The sequence below is a fragment of the Mastomys coucha genome, unplaced genomic scaffold, assembly GCF_008632895.1.
Source record: "Mastomys coucha isolate ucsf_1 unplaced genomic scaffold, UCSF_Mcou_1 pScaffold22, whole genome shotgun sequence".
Lineage (NCBI taxonomy): Eukaryota > Metazoa > Chordata > Mammalia > Rodentia > Muridae > Mastomys > Mastomys coucha.
The window spans coordinates 137,469,691-137,480,536 of record NW_022196905.1 but is presented as its reverse complement, the minus strand read 5'-3'; the positions used below and the strand labels follow the sequence as shown (position 1 = coordinate 137,480,536).

Sequence of the window (10,846 nt, the reverse complement as noted above, 5' to 3'; positions counted from 1 at the left end):
CTGCCTCCCAAGTGCTGGGATTAAAGGCGTGTGCCACCACTGCCCTGTTAGATGTTCCTTATTTGAGACACTCTTGTTCCATCACCCAAGCTACCCTTGAATTCACTCTGTAGCCCAGGATAGCCTGGAGCTCAAGATTCTCCTGCCTGAGTCTCTCTAACCTAATGATCACAGGTGCAAGTGGGTAGAATTCAACTTCCAGGCTATCCTGGGCTACATGTGGTTTGTCTGTTTTGATTAGTTTTTAAACACAGCCAATTATTTTTATCAATCTCCAACTTCCTCTAAGAATTTATTTTAATTTTGACTTGGACACTGTTAGGGTCTAGGAGTCAGCACGAAAACCATTTGAACACCAATCTCAATTAAGAGACAGTCGAGACAGGGTTTCTCTGTGTATCCCTGACTGTCCTGGAACTCACTCTGTAGACCAGGCTGGCCTCAAACTCAGAAATCCACCTGCCTCTGCCTCCCAAATGCTGGGATTAAAGGCGTGCGCCACCACTGCCCCAGCTTGGAATTTCTTAAGATGAGCTAACCTCATAGAGAACAAAACAGGGTATGTGGTGGGCATGGGTATGTCACTTGAGCCAAGTCACTTCTCTGTGTCGATGACTTGGCATGACTGGCATGACACCAACAATATGAAATTTCTGATAGGCATGGAACAAAATGGCCACAGCTATTCTGGAGGATAGGGGGTGCGGGGGTCAGGCCGTAACAGTTTTGACGTTTGATTCGAGTTTAGTGCTGCTGGGCTTTGGAATTCAGAAGTCTCATCCCCCTGTGAAAAACAAGTCATTATCAGGAGGCCATCTTTGGCCTGAGAGTGTCACTCAGTTGGTAGAGCATTTACTTAGCATGTAGGACATACTGAGGTTAATCCCTAGCACTAAATTAATGGGTGTAATAACAACACTCTTGAAGTGGAAGGAGGAGGATCAAGAGTTCAAGGTTACCCTTGACTATAAAGTGAATGGAGGTTAGCTTGGGCTACTTGAGATCCTGTCCCTAAAATTTTTAAAGGGGACCATCTTTGTCTTGTTTATATACCTGCTGACTTTTTCTGTCTCTCCTCCATGGTACATATGGGGGGAGGGTAGGTGAATACTTCAGTGTGCATTTTCTAAAAGTGAGGATGTTCTACCACATACCACAGCACTGGGACCCAAACCAAGATCTCAACATGAAATACAGCGTGGAGTAGCTCACACTGGGACCCCAGTCACATGTCACTAAGTGCCCTGATATAGCCTTTCTAAGGGAAATATCAAATCCCAGAGAGTGTTGCCTCTCTGGGATCTTTGATCCCTGATACTCTGATACAGTTATTCTTCCCTCCATTTTTGTCTTTTGAGATATCTACATTTAAAAAAAAGAATTAAAGATTACTCATTTTAGACTTATGGTCTTCAATTTAGGTAGATACTCTATCAGACTCAGATAATACATTTGCATCTCTTTTCTTTCTTTTTCTTTGCTTTTTTTTTTTTTTTTAATGTTAGCATTTAATTAACCTCCTGTGTGGCTTTTAAGCCACCAGAACACAGGCCCTTCCAACACCCTTAATCTTCTCTTCAGCTCTTCTGCTGAAGAATTTGGCCCTCACGATGACAGATTGCTTAGGGAGCTTTCCCTTGCCCAGAACTTTGTAGTAGCCCGATCGAACAACATCAATGATGAGGGGCAGCTCCAGTCTTGTTTTTTGCTGCATTGACCCATGTCTGCTCGCTGACCAATGTCCACAATTTATCAAGGTTGACAATTGGGCAAAAGCTCTGGTTCCTCTTCAAATGGTAATGCCTCATACCAACTTTCTCAATGTAACCTGGATGATATTTGTCAAAATAGACCCTGTGGTGATGCACACCTCCAGCATTCCCGCAGCCTCCTGGGTGTTGCGGTGCTTACGGATGCGGCCGTGGCCGTGGCTCACGTGGCCCTGGAGTTTCCAGTTCTTCCTCAGTCTGCTTGGCATGGCGGTGGCAGAAAGGAAAGAGGGAGGAGCTCGCGAAGTCTCGCGAGATAGCAGGCACGGGGGTGGGACCAATGCCTCTTTTTTTTCTAATACACGGTTTCACTATGTCACCTCGGCTATACCCATTCTGTAGACTAGGCTGGTCCTGAACTCACAAGAAATCCGCCTACCTCTGCTTCCCAAGTGCTGGGATTAAAGATGTGTGCCACCACTGCCCAGCATATCTGGGATTTTTAAAAAAAACATCTTCTACTTTGTCTTTAATTCTCTCTCTAAAATTTCCAGCTTATTATCTGCTTCTAACACTTGAAATTTGGCAAAAGGCTGAGAAGTGATATACACATGTCTTTATTTAGTCATTTACTATTTGAAATGTTTTTTTTTAAAATCGAATCTGATAATATTAGTTTATCTCATATACTTAAAGCCCTGGGTTGGGCTGTCTAGCACCACAAGAAAGAAAGGAGAAGAAAAATGAAAAAGAGATATAAGGAGGAAGAGAAATGAGAGATGGAAAGAGCAAGAAATGGAGGTGAAGAAGAGGTAGGCAGCATGGCGCTGTTGTATGCCCATCCTGGGTCAGATCTGTTCATTCAAACAAACAGAGCCAAATCCCCCTCCACTCTCCATCACACTCCACCTTGACCGGTGGTGTGTAGCTGTCTTTGCCAAGTGCCTTAAATGAACAGCATACAGGTGGTTAGAGGGGCGGCTCAGTGTTTAAGAGCACTGGCTGCTCTTCCAGAGGACCTGAGTTTGATTCCCAGCATGGACGTGATGACTCACATCCTTCTGTAACTCCTGTCCCAGGGGATCCCACATCATCTTCTGGCCTCTGAGGGCACTGCACGTGCTACACAGACATACATGCAGGCAGAACACCCACACACATAAAATTTGAAAGGAAAAAAAAAAAAGAATACTGAATAGTATAGGTGACTGAGGAGCTGGGCCAACCCCATTTTGCCCCTGGGAGACACTTTAAGATATTAGCTAGGTTAAGTTTCTATTTAGGGTAAAATAAAGTTTCTGTTTCTCTGAATTGGGCTGTGCCCTACCCCTGTCAACACAGACAGGCCATAACAAATGTTTTAGGAGGATTTCTTTAACTGCCTCACCCTTGCTTCTGTAGCAATGCTTGCCGGTAAAATCCCCCACTTTGTGGTTCTGCTCTATAAAACAGGCTTGAGAAATTGCTCTCATGAGCCCCACCTCAGAGGGTGACAGCAGCAGATCCTGCTCTCTGGTGTGCACACTAACACTTTCTTTGATCTGGCCATGATTTGAGGTTGGTGGTCTTTCTCCTCAAGTCTGTGTGATTAACAGGACCATCTCCCACCTGCTGTCCGCCCCAGTCTAACAGATGAGGCGCACTTAATTGACCCACTACCGCTGGCTTTCACAGACCTCAGATCCATCTTCCTGGCCCCTTCTTGTCCTCTCAGGTCACCTTCAGCAGGTCTACTGGCCACAGGTCTCCCCTGATTTAAACTCAAATAGACTGACAATCACTCTCCCAAAGAACAAAGCTGCAGGCTGGAGCACAGAGAGCCATGCCCTTCTCCCAATCAGCATCCACCATTCCTATAACTGTTTATCACACAACTCCAACAGGCTTCTCACCTTTTACCTTTTCAAATACTCTCACCACCCCCCATTTACCTCCATGGACCATGTTTTAAAGTCTGTCCTGCAACTCCCCCTTTCCAAGTGAGGTGTCTGTTCACCCAGCATGGAGAATGATTACGGGTGCCTATGCCCTTACTTGTATCTAATTCAGCAAGACACCAGCTAAGAATAGCAACTGAGTCTTTTGTCTCCTTTCTTATCTTATGTGACCTTGACAGTCAACAAATGCTTCTTTTCCTAGATTTCTTAGATTTTCCTAGATTATTTTTGAGGGAGACAGAGAGAGGGGGGGAGAGGGAGAGGGAGAGAGACAGAGAGAGAGAGAGAGAGAGAGAGAGAGAGAGAGAGAGAGAGAGAGAATGCTGAAGCACCAGTATCCATGGAGCGAAAAAGAAGGCACAGGGCTGGAGAGATGGCTCAGCGGTTAAGAGCACTGACTGCTCTTCCAGAGGTCCTGAGTTCAATTCCCAGCAAGCACATGGTGGCTCACAACCACCTGTAATGGGATCTGACACCATCTTCTGGTGTCTGAAGACAGCTATAGTGTACTCGTATACATAGAATAAATGATTCTTTAAAAAAAAAAAGGGGGGGTAGCTGGAGAGATGGCTCAGTGGTTAAGAGCACTGACTGATCTTCCAAAGGTCCTGAGTTCAAATCCCAGCAACCACATGGTGGCTCACAACCATCCAAAATGAAATCCGATGCCCTCTTCTGGAGTGTCTGAAGACAGCTAGAGTGTACTCACATATAATAAATAAATAAATCTTTAAAAAAAAAGGGGGGGGTAGCTGGCGAGATGGCTCAGTGGGTAAGAGCACCAACTGCTCTTCTGAAGGTCCTGAGTTAAAATCCCAGCAACCACATGGTGGCTCACAACCACCTGTAGTGAGATCCGATGTCCTTTTCTGGTGTGTCTGAAGACAGCTATAGTATACTTATGTATAATAATAAATAAATCTTTGGGGCAGAGTGAGCAGGAACTGAGCAAGTGGGGTGTACTGGAGCGAGTGGGGCTGACAGGAGCTAGCAGAGGTCCTAAAAAGTCAATTCCCAACATCCAGATGAAGGCTCACAAGCATCTGTACAGCTACAGTGTGTACTCATATACATAAAATAAGTAAATAAATCTTAAAAAAAAAAAAGAAGAAGGCACAGATCCCTTGGAGCCGGAGTCACAGAGAGTTTTTAGACGCTCAAATGTTGGTGATGGGAACTGAACTTTAGTCTTCTACAAGAGCCCCACAGAAACAGTCTTCCTTCCTTCCTTCCTTCCTTCCTTCCTTCCTTCCTTCCTTCCTTTCTTCCTCCCTCCTCCCTCCCTTCCTTCTTTTCTTTCTTAGGGTGGTTTTGTTAGAACAAAGGCTGTAGAGCAGGCTGGCCTCAAACTCACAAATTCACCTCCTGCCTCCCAAGTGCTAGGATCAAAGGTGTGTGCTACCACCACCAGCTCCACACAAAAAAAATTTCTTTTTCAAATCTGCTCAGACTACCGAAATAAATAAAAAGCACTTTTCAAAATCCTCTCACGGTTTTGCTCACTGCTCAGCATTTACTGCTGGCTGTAAGATGGGGTCAACAGTAGCCAGGAAAGATTATGGATGAAAGGAATATTCTCTAAAAGGTCCACAGCCTTTCCTTAGCAGCCCCTCCTCTCCCAGGATATCCAGCCACAAGAGTAGACAGGACTGCCTTCAGGTACCTGGGTGGACCGCAAAGCTTCAAGTGAAGGGATGGAAGGTAATTCATCCTTGGGAAAGAGGGGATGATATCTGGGCAGTTTTCTGGGGTTTGTACTGTCATGAAACCTGTGAGCCCCCTGGTGGACCACGGGCTCTGAGGAGGTAGTGATGGAGAGATATGGTCAGTGAGAAGATAGGCTGGGAGCAGATCTAAGCCCCACACTACACGGAGCATCCCTATACCAGCTGTACCTTTCGATCTGGACCACGCACAATGCAGCCAGCTCTGCAGCAGCCAGCAACCAGCAACCTTACTCTGCACAGCCAGCAGAGAGCAAAACTGTGCTTCTGGGAGCCGATGGGATAGCAATTGCCATAGTACTGCCTGGAGTCCGGAAGTGTGCGCAAGTATGCGCTTCCAAGTCCAACCTCTGAAAACAAGCCTAATGACCCTCAGTGTGGGTGAAGAGAATACAACTCCCAAAGGTCACCGCGGCACATTGCGGCAACGCACTTCTAGTCATCAATGACACATTTTCGCTTACAGCCTCGAAGGTCTCCCATCCCCGTTAGCTGTGTGGCCTGATCAGAAAACTCTTTCATGGCACTCCTAGTCCCGGAAGTTGTGATGTTCCACACAGATACCACCAGATTGGCCCCGGAGCCATCTTGTAGAATTAGCTGTCAAAAAGATCTGAACGCTTGGGGGCAGTAGCGCTGACTCAGAGGTCTTTTTTTTTTTTTGGTTTTTCGAGACAGGGTTTCTCTGTGTAGCCCTGGCTATCCTGGAACTCACTCTGTAGACCAGGCTGGCCTCGAACTCAGAAATCCGTCTGCCTCTGCCTCCCAAGTGCTGGGATTAAAGGCGTGCGCCACCACCGCCCGGTAAAGGTCTTAATCCATTTCTCTCTCTCTTTTTTTTAAGATTTATTTATTATGTATTTATTATAAGTACACTGTAGCTGTCTTCAGATGCACCAGAAGAGGGCATCAGATCTCATTACGGGTGGTTGTAAGCCATCATGTGGTTGCTGGGATTTGAACTCATGACCTTCCGAAGAGCAATCGGTTTTTGGTGCTCTTACCGGCTGAGCCATCTCACCAGCAAAAGTCTTAATCCAAAACTGTGGTTCTCACCCTTCGTAATGCTGTAACACTTTAAGACAGTTCCTCATGCTGGGACCTCCAACCATAAAATTAGTTTGTTGCTACTTCATAACTGTAATTTTGCTGCTGTTATGAACCATAATGTAAATATCTGTATTTTTCCAATGGTCTTAGGCAAACCCTGTGAAACGACGACCCCTTGAGGGGGGACCCTATGAACCACAGGTTGAGAAGCACTGGTCTAGAGCACTCAATGCTTTACAGAATACCTGGGTTCAATTGCCACTCAAAACTTCAGTTCCAGGGGATCCTATGACCTCTGTGGGCACTGGGTAACACATGGTGTACATACATACATACGTACATATGTACATACATACATACATACACAAACATAATAAAAAAATATTTTTTCCAGGACATCCACGACCACAAGGGATGACCATGAAGAGGGAGCTGGGAAGGAAGGAAGTACAGAGAGAAGAAGATGGATGGGTGAATGGATGCAGACTGAGAACAGGAATGCTGGTAATCCCAGCACGCAGGAAGCTGATGCAGTTACATCTGGAGTTCCTGGTCAACTTTGTAAAAAAAAAAAAAAAAAAAAAAAAAAAAAAAATAAGTTACCTGAGGAAAATAGAGACTCTATTTCAAATAAATACAAAAGAATAAACTATTAAATGAAAAAGTTGAATGAACTAAAGAAACCAAATCATAGGCTTTAAAAGAAGTATTCAGAGCTCATAGGAACAATAAAACATAATATGCTTGAATGTCAAAAGAAGAGTGTGAACAAACATAAAGGCATGCCCGTTCTTGGATAGATTTAATTTCCTGAGGACATCCATCTTCTCTGGGTGCATCAATAAACCAGTCACGAGCTCAATAAAAAGACTATTCATTTCCCCCATCTTCAGGTTCAAGACAAGCTGAGGATCACTTGAGAAAATATTAGGGAAAGCCAGGCATGTCTTGAAAGGTAGCAGGTTGCCCTATATTGAGACATATTTTAAGCTTTTGTCATTAAAGCAAGACACTGTCATTTGCAGATGCCACAGGGAAGCAGGGGAAAAAAAATCAAAATCTAGAAATAGAACCAGCCACAGATGCAAAGCCAGCATGCCTCACAGATAACATCTGGAGCCAAGAATCGGGATGAAGGGCTCCTGTGTGTGATGGCAGGATAGCCCGATAGCTGGTGGCAACAAAGTGACAGCCAGTATTCCTCCCATCTAGCTGATACATTTGAAATGAATCAAAGATTGAAATGGGAAAAGAAAAGAAAGAAACCAGAGGCTGGAGAAGTGGCTCAGTGTTTAAGAGTTTGCCCAAGTTCTGTTCCATACCTGCAATCAAGTGGCTAACAATGCCTGTAACTCCGGCTCAAGGGGATCTCAGCCCCTCTTCTTCTAGCCTCCTCTGGGACATGTGCTCACATGCACATACCCACACATACACTTAATTAAAAGTTTTTCAAAAACTTAAAAAATAGCCAAGTGGTGGTGGTGCATACCTTTAATCCCAGCACTTGGGAGGCAGAGGCAGGCAGATTTCTGAGTTCGAGGCCAGCCTGGTCTACAGAGTGAGTTCCAGGACAGCCAGGGCTACACAGAGAAACCCTGTCTGGAAAAACAAACAAATAAACAAAAAAACCAACCAACCAAACAAACAAAAACTTAAAAAAATAAAATCATACAAAGAGAAAAGCAGCCAGGCAGTGGTGGCACACGCCTTTAATCCTAGCACTCAGGAGGCAGAAGCAGGTGGATCTCTTTGACTGAGGTCAGCCTGGTCTACAGAGAGAGTTCCAGGGCAGCCAGGGCTACAAGGAAAAATCCTACCTCAAAAAACCAAACCAAACGGAAAAATAACAAATAAAAAAAACAAAATAAAACAAAAAACAAAGAGAAAAGCAAATAGGTAGAAACTCTCCCACAATTTGTAACAGAGAAAGGTTTTGTTTGTTTTACTGTATTTTAATACAGCTGTCTTCAGACATTCCAGAAGAGGGTATCTATCCCATTACCCATGGCTGTGAGTTACCATGCAGTTGCTGAGAATTAAACCCAGGATCTCAAAGAGGGTAATCCAGTGCTCTCCAGGCCCAGGGAAAGATTTTTTTTTATTGTTGTTTTGTTTGAGATAGGGCCTCATGTATCCAAGGCTGACCTTGAGCACTTCTATGTAGTTAAGGATGACTTTGAATATCTGATCCTCCTGCCTCTACCTCCCCAGGGCTGGGATTACAGGTGTGTATTACAATACTTGGTCTATGTGGTGTTGAGGGGCTTTACACATGCTATCCAGGCAACCTACCGTCTGAGCCTCATCTTTCGCCCAGGAAACTATCCTAACAGTAACATTCACCTATGTGAAAGTAGAAAAGAAAGTATTTACATAGAATAAAATAACATGAGCAAAGTTAAAAGATAAATGACTCACAGGGAGGATGTGTGTGTTATGTCCTGTATCATAGACAAAGAGTAATTATGGATACCAGGTAGTTCTTAGGGTGAGAGAAAGAAGGCAAAAAGCTTGTCATAGAAATGGGCACCTTGGGCTGGCAAGATGATTCAGCGGGTAAGAGCACTGACTACTCTTCTGAAGGTCCTGAGTTCGGATCCCGGCAACCACCCGTAATGAGATCTGACGCCCTCTTCTGGTGTGTCTGAAGACAGCTACAGTGAATTACGCTGGAGCGAGCGGGGTCGGCAGAGGTCCTGAGTTCAATTACCAGCAGCCACACATATGATAGCTCATGGCTATCTGTACAGCTACACATAAAATAAATAAAATAAATCTAAAAAAAAAAAAAAGAAAAGAAAAGAAAAGAAATGGGCACCTCAGGGAGCTGGCTGGAGAGATGGCTCAGTGGCTAAAAGCACTGGCTGCTCTTCCAAGAGGTCCTGAGTTCAATCCCAGCACCCACATGGGATCTGATGCCTTCTACTATACAATGTGAGCACAGCATTCACATAAATAAATCTTTTTTTTTTTTTTAAAGGGGAACTTGGGCCAGCTCATTCAGTAAAGTGCTTGATATAAAAACACACAGACCTAGGTCCAACTGTCAGAGCTATCTAAATAAAAAGCTGGACATGATGGCTGGACTATGGAGATCTCAGTGTGGGACAGTCCATGCCACATAGTTTACATCTAGTCTAGTCAGAGACTTCCAGGCTTTAACAAGTCCTATCTCAAAACAGATAAACAAAACAAAACAAAAACAAAAACAAATTAACCAAAAAAATCAAGTTGGGCAGCCCTGAGAAAAATACCAATGTTTACCTATGGCACATTCACATACACACACCTACTTCTGTAACCCCAGTACTCAGGAGCCAGAAGCAGGAGATTGTGAGATCTGGGCTATCCTGGGCTACCTACCGAATGGAAAGCCAGCCTAAATAAATAAATGCCAAAGACAAAAATAAGAAAAAGAGGGAAGAGGAAAACAGGAATTAGCTAAGGGCCAGTGAGATGGCTCAGTAGGTAAAGGTGCTTGCTGCCAAGTCTAAGGGTCTGAGGTCTACCCCTGGAAACCTACATGGTAGCAGAAGTAAACCAACTTCCCCAGGGATGTTCTGACCATCACAAGCTCACACAGACATGCACATGCACACCACATATGTACCCTCAAAACAAATAATAAAGAGAAATCTGTAGCAAAGCCACTCGTGACAGAAAAGGTGAGGATGTCAGTAATTTCCTTAGCAACAGAACATGCTGTGCATTTGAATCATCTCATCCCCATAGCAACGCAGAATCATAGTCCTTTGGAGCCGAGTAGCAACAGAGTCTGTTTAGGCCAACCTCTTAGATGAAAACAAGAACAGGAACAAACCAAGACAGATCTGCCTCCCCTCCCCCCAAGGCTTTCAAAGCCTGTGTTATTCCTTGGAAATACAATGGAATGTTGATACAAAAAAGATGAACTCGGGAGTTAACACTTTGTTGAATCTCTCTGTCTCTTGCCTGACCAGTACTGGGGATACAGGCACATAGACCAGTAGGCCTGGCCTTTAGGGGGTGCTGGGAATTGAACTCAGGCTGCAGCAAATGCTCTATCCACTGAACCACTTTCCCAGCTCCCGCTTTGCTGATTTAAATCTGTAACTAGGTTATTAGGAACGAAGGAGTTCTGTTTGTTTGTTTGTGTTTGGTCAGGGATGAGTGGGGATCATCCATTTCTCCCTGAACACGAACCAGGTTACACATTTCTCTGTATGGAGGATGCCAGGCAAGGCAAGCTGCTCTTCCTCCTTATCAGCTCTAGTTAAGTATTGTAATAGGAAAATAGTCTCTCTACAGTCAAGACACTAACCTGTGGCCTGGAAGCAGGTCAGATGTTTGTTTGTTTGTTTGGTTATTTATTTATTTGTTTACTTATTTAGCTAATTACTTATTTATTTTGAGACAAGGAGGCTTCTTTTTTTTTTTTTTTTTTTTT

At 44.3% G+C, this 10,846-nt stretch overlaps 1 pseudogene; it reads right to left on the bottom strand.

The window, feature by feature from the left end:
- Positions 1-1,531: 1,531 nt before the first annotated feature.
- LOC116070991 lies at positions 1,532-2,017 on the bottom strand (annotated as a pseudogene).
- Between the last annotated feature and the right edge of the window lie 8,829 nt (positions 2,018-10,846).